Source organism: Tenrec ecaudatus, chromosome 11 (genome assembly GCF_050624435.1).
Source record: "Tenrec ecaudatus isolate mTenEca1 chromosome 11, mTenEca1.hap1, whole genome shotgun sequence".
In the NCBI taxonomy this organism is placed as follows: Eukaryota; Metazoa; Chordata; class Mammalia; order Afrosoricida; family Tenrecidae; genus Tenrec; species Tenrec ecaudatus.
The window spans coordinates 111,461,072-111,467,627 of NC_134540.1; positions in this window are offsets into that span (position 1 = coordinate 111,461,072).

Genomic DNA, 6,556 nt, shown 5'->3' on the forward strand with positions numbered 1-6,556 from the left:
GAATACTTTGAAGGTGATAAGGTTGTTTTGTTTAAAAAATTTTTGATACATAGCTTTGAAAAACATTTCTGGTGCTTTTGGTGGTGTGTGTGTGTGTGTGTGTGTGTGTGTGTGTGTGTGAAAGTAGAATTAAAGAAGAGAGAAAAGATAGAAGTGAAGTGAATGTGAGAAGGGGGTAGGATTAAAGAAGAAATAAAACTGAGGAAAAGAATAATGAAATAGTGTGAGTGTGCAGAGGTGAGAAGGTGAAACTTAAAACAAAAAAAAAATAAGAAATGAGGTGTACCTTGGGCGTGAATGCTGGAAATCTAGAGCAGCAGGAACATGTGCAGGTCTGTCCCAAAGCTCTTGTTTCCGTAGGAATGCCCAGATATACAGGTCTGCCTATTTTTGCCTTGGATGGGTGGATAAGCTCAGGGATGGTGGCATGCAAGACAAAGGAGGTAGGAGAGAACTAGATGAACGCATTATGAGTTTCAGAAATACACTTGGCAAAGAAAGTAAAATAAAGGGAAAAAATAAAACCATCTTGTGGATGGGAATTTGTGCTCCTTTGGTAGTGTTTTGCTTCAGGAGGTGGCACATACGTGGGAGGGTGGCAGAGAACAATGCAGGAAAGAAGGTGAAAACATTAGTGAAAAGTGCTTCGTGGGAACTGAGAATGTCTGCACCAACCTGCCCATATGGACTGCTACCCACACAGGGGCCCCACAGGACAGCAACGTTTGGCAGGAAGGGTCAGCTGTAGCTGTGCTTCTAGATAGTAGTGAAGGGATGTCCCTTAGCAGGTGTTGCTTATCTCCCATGTTAAGAAATGTAGGTATTTAGGTTTTGAATTGATTTTCTAGTACCCTGGGAGTGCAAGTTATCCGTCCTAGTGGAACATCTAGTGTAGTTGGCTTGTTATCTGGTGGCATCTCCACCCATTTCCTCTTAACTAATGTTCTTCAAGAATTCAATTTTTAATGTTGTATAATATTTAGTACAATACATAGAGCTCATTTTTATCATTCTTTAGTTTAATTGACAAAAAACCTCCACAATCCTTTGTACAATGTTGTAAGTAGGCTATAAAATCTTAAGTGAATAATTAATCTCATAGACCTAGATCAGGTGTAATCAGGTAAAATGGGATTTTCAGAATTTGTCTCCTGAATACTAAAAATATAAAAAAGTGATGGTTAGACAATTATTATCTTGAAGTCCTGGCTCCTCCTTATCAGTGCCTCCCCATGTCAGACAGAATAATGGCTTGCTGAAAATATGCACCGATCTATGAGCTATAAATATGTTATCTTAAATGACAAAATTAATTTTGCAGATATAGTTAAGATTGAGGACTTCAACATAGGGAAGATTGTCATAGACTTTTTTAGGTAGGGTAAATATAAACACATTAATTAAAAGCAGATAATCCCTCCTAGCTGGGTCAAACTGAAGAAAGAGAAGCGATTCAAAAAGGGGCTCAACCACCTGGTGCTGATTTTGTAGACTGAAGAATAGGTCCATGAAGCAGGCAAAGTGACTGGTGTCTAGAAACTGAGAATGGCCCTCAGCTGATAGCCGGGTTGCGGGGTGGGGGGGTGAGGAGGGGAAAGAGTGTCACAGACCTATGATTGCACAGACTGAATTCTGCCAACAACCCCAAATAGCAAGAAACTCGATCTTTTCCTAGACCTTTCGAAATGAATACTTTGATTGGTATCATATTTTTGACTTGTCACAGTATAAATAATGCATTTACATTATTTATGCTGCTAAATTTATGTACATTTTTAATAGTAGCAATAGAAAATGAATACATATTTTGGCGTTTGCAAGTGGGATACTGGATAATGGAAGTTGTTTGGAATTGGGCAGAGGGGATACTGTTTTCGTTCACAACCGCTGCTACAACATAAATACCAGAAGTGGACAGGTATTACAAACAGAAATTTACTCTTTCGCAATTTAGGAAAGAAGAACTACAAAAGTAGAGCACTGGCTTCAGAGCAAGGATTTTTCTATGAGTTGGCTCTGGAAGAAGTTCATTATCTCCTTTCCACATTTGTGTCATGACATTCTTTGGTGACCTCCATGTATGCTACCATCAATCTTCTCCCGGGAAACTTCCCTTACAGGGATATATTCATATGACACAAGTAAGGATGTTATACCCCACCCTAGCCTCTTACAATTGATAGGCTGATCACATCATCTCACATCACAGGATATTATCACATAGTTGCCAAACTACATCATTACACATCTTCCAACTTATTGTGAATCATATTTTAGTCAAGTTAATACATATTTTGATGGTGGGAGTGGGCACAATTCAATGATGGAAGAGAGTGGAAGAGTTTTGAAGATCATAAAGTACCCTGAATAGATTGTGAATAGAAATATGGACATAAAAGTCCCTGCTGGTAAGGGCTCGTTATGAATTAAAGAACAGTATAAGGAAAATATAAATCACCTTAGAGACTATAAAATAGCAAAAATTTTAGTGTAAGTATGTACTGTAATTATGTGTAAGCCAAATTTATATAGTATCATATTCAATATTTAGCTGACATATTCAAGTTGAAGAGTTAGCCTCTTTTTTTATTATTTTATTGGGGCTCTTACAGCTCTTAACGTTCCATACATCAATTGCATCAAGCATATTTGTACATATGTTGCCATCATCATTTCCAAAACATTTTCTACTTGAGCCCTTGGTATAAACTCCTCTTTTTTCTGCTTCCTCCCCCACTCACCCACCTTCGTGCATCCTGATAAATTATATATTGTTATTGTTATTTTGCATCTTTCATTGTCCATTAGCTCCCTTCACTCACATGTTTGTTATTTTCCCCCTTGAGTAGGGGCTATATATCCAACCTTATGATGGGATCCCCTTTCTCACCCTTCTCCCCTCCCTGACTATTCCCCTACCCTGATATCTCCACTCCCGTTATTGTTCCAGAGTGGTTCATTTTTCCTGAATGCCATGTGTCCAGAGCTCTTCTCTGTACCAATGTGTGTTCTCCAGTCTAGCCTGATTTGTGAGTTAGAACTGGGTCATGGTAGTGGGAGGGATGAAGTATTCAGGAACTAGAATAATGATGTGTGATTCATCAGTGCTACACTACATCCTGGTTGAATCATCCCTTCCTTATACCACTTCTGTATGTATGGGAGGATCCAATTATCTACAGATAGGCTTTGGGTCTCTAGTCCAAAGCCCCCCCACCCTTTTTTTGCATTGATATAGTTGTTTATTTTGAATCTTTTGATACCTGATGCCTGATCCCATCAACATCTTATGATCACACAGACTGATGTGCTTATTACATGTGGGCTTATTTATTTCCCTGCTAGATGGCCGCTTGTTTGACTTGAAGTCTTTAAGACCCCACATGCTATATCTTTTGATAGTCAGGCACCATCTGCTCTCTTCAGTACATTTGCTTATGCATCCATTTTGTCTTCAGCAATCCTGTCAGGAAGGTGAATCTCAGAGTGCGAAGTTATTAGAACAAAGTGTTCTTGTGTTGAGGCCTTGAGTAAAAGCCTAAATTCTGTCTGCTATCTTAGTACTTATCATATAAATATATGTACATTGGCCTCTACTCCTTTCATTATAAATTAATATATTTACATAGATACATGCCTATAGCTATAACTCTATAAATAGATTTTGCCTCCAATTTCTTTCCTCTATTTCCTTCTACCTTCTTATCCCACTATCACGCTCACCCTCCTTTCAGCTCTCAGTATTTCCTCTCAGATACATCACTCTTGATCAAGTCCCACCCGGAATTATATGCCCTCCTCACCATCAATCTTAGATCTCTGTTGTTTCCTTATCTCTGAGTTTGTTGGCTCCCCCTTACCCTCCCCAACCCCTCATCTCCCATGTTTCCCCAGAACTGCCACTCCCATAGTTCACTCCTCAAGATTGTTTGTCATACCTGTCTTATATAGATAGACATAGGGTGAAAGTAAAAGAAAACCAAACAAAAACAAAGCATAAAACAAACAAAACAGAACAAGGGGAAAACCAAACTAAAACCAATGAATACTTCTAGGTCTGTCTGCTTACCCTCATCTATGTTTTCTGATCAAGTCTGATGAAGTGTGAAGCCCTGTCCCCCAAGTCAAAGGCCTATTTTCAGGATTCCTTGGGGACTTGTTCACTTTGTTCTCCTTGCTCCCCAGTTGCACTTGCTCCCAATGTGCATGGGAAAGACCATGTGCACTTTCTGCCGAATGTCTCCAGTGCTTTACCCTGTAGTGTTATGGGTCATGAGAGAACATCATTTCTCATGGTGGGGCCAGTCCTATGGTCCTCTCTATGCACTGGCTGATCCAAACAGAGATGTTGTCCATGGGGCTTTGTGGGACATGATGAGGTTCTATCTCTCTCTCCCTATCTCACCCCTCCTCCCTCTTAGTTTGCTCCCCTGTGATCTGTACAGACCCATCTCTCTCCCTATAGCCTCATTTATTCATGTGGTTAATAGTAAAATGTGAGAGGAAAGAAGTAAATTTAAGGGAAAACTTTTAAAGAAATTATAACTTGATGATTGGAGAAATCAGTTTTACCCAGATTGTAAAAGCTGTTAAAATTAAGAAAGTCACTGTCAGGAAAGTGTGCTATAGAGAAAAAGTAGTAGGTTTTGTTGTACAACCTTTTGAGAACACCTCAGAAAGATCAAAAGTCAAGAATATCCAATTACACAAAATGCTCATTAAAGAGATTAAGGATATAATGTACAAATCCTCTCAATCAAACCATGGAGCACAGGATATTGAAGGATACATCCTTCAATTATTCTATTATTTGATTGACTGCATCTATGGAGGAACCTCTTGTCACTGGAGAGAATTCCTAAGGTATATTAGGATATTCATGACTCTTGAGATTTTATATCAGCAGACGTTTTGCCTGTGTTAGTCTGGGTGGACTAGAGAAACAAATTCATAGAACCTTATATGTGTATAAGAAAGAGTTTTATATAAAGGGTAATTGTACATTAAGAAAGCATTCCAACTCAGTCTAGTCCAAGCCCATAAGTCCGATATTAACCTATATGTCTGATACCAATCTATAAAGTCCTCTTCAGACTCATGAAACACATGCAATGATGCCGAATGCCGGACAATCACAGGCCAGTGGATAGAAAGTCTTTGGATCCAATGGCGTTATAAGCATCTCAGTGCTGGCAGGGGTCTCCATGTGGCTTCTCCAGCAACTAGGACTACATCAGGGTATATCTATGTGGCTTCTCCTGAGGGATGTCTCACAAGGAGTCAGCAGACAGAGAGTGTGTCTCCCATTTCCAAGCAGAAAACATGCAGGAGTTCCTAGAATCCTCAGAAGATCATTCCCACATAGAGGCCTCATTGGCTATGACCTGATTGACAGGCTAGACTCCACCCATTCACTCTTAATCCTCTCAAGTCTCAAATTGACATCAGATTATGTAACTACCACATTACCAGTTTAGATATAAAAGAACTGCAAGATTACCAAATAAAGTAATGTGCTGGGTACATCTGATTCCACAGTCAGGATACTAGTGGACAGAATTCCTACATGCAAACAGGAGCTATCATTCGTGAAAAAGTAAGAATGATTACAAGGCAGAAGGCATGATTCCAGAGAGCAGAACCACAGACCATACTGCTTTATTCCAATTCAGGACACAAAATGGTGTTTGTCTGGCAGGATTTAAAAATTGTTAAGGACTGGTAACTTCTTTTATCCTTCTATTTCCTGTCTTTTGAACTGGGTTTTCTACTGCTGTCCTATGTTTGTGTCACATTTGTATTTAAGATGTACACAGTTAGTTTCTTGAATTTCTGGCCAAAACACAGATAACTTGTATCCCTGGGTGGATTATACCAAGATCCTTACCCAATCCTGATTTTGATGGTGACATTTGGAATTTTTGAGTTGTTAAAGTTAGATGTTAAATGATACTTTTGGATTTGGGGGTTGATGTTGACATGGGATGAGACCTTTGGAGACTGTTATCTGAGTTGAATATTTTGAATGTGGACTAAACAATATTTCCAGTAACCTGTGAGATAGTTCGGTTCTAGGTTAACTTGCCTGAGGCAGGATTCTCCCATGATGTGATTTAAAATAGTATGGCCAAATCCACGATGGGATCTTCAGTGATGCAATCAAGCAGTTGTAGGAAGAATGAAGTAGAACACCACCTTCTTGATCAGGTTATAGCTTTGATACAATTGAAGGGAAATTTCAATCAGGGGATACAAATTCCATATGATCCATCATTCCCTTGGCTCTTATTCTAAAGAATCAGACCATCCACAAAGAGATGCATATCTATGTTCATCACAGCGTTGTTTAACATAGCAACAAGATGGAAACAACCTAAATGCCCATCAGTAGAAGAATGGATAAATAAATGTTGGTACATATGCAAAATGGAATACTCGGAGAATCTCAAAAACAAATGTCCTGCCATCCCATCAAGTATGTCTTATGGTGAACTGGTAGGACAGACTGGAACTACCCCTGTGGGTTTCCAAGACTGTACATCTTTAAGGGAATAGA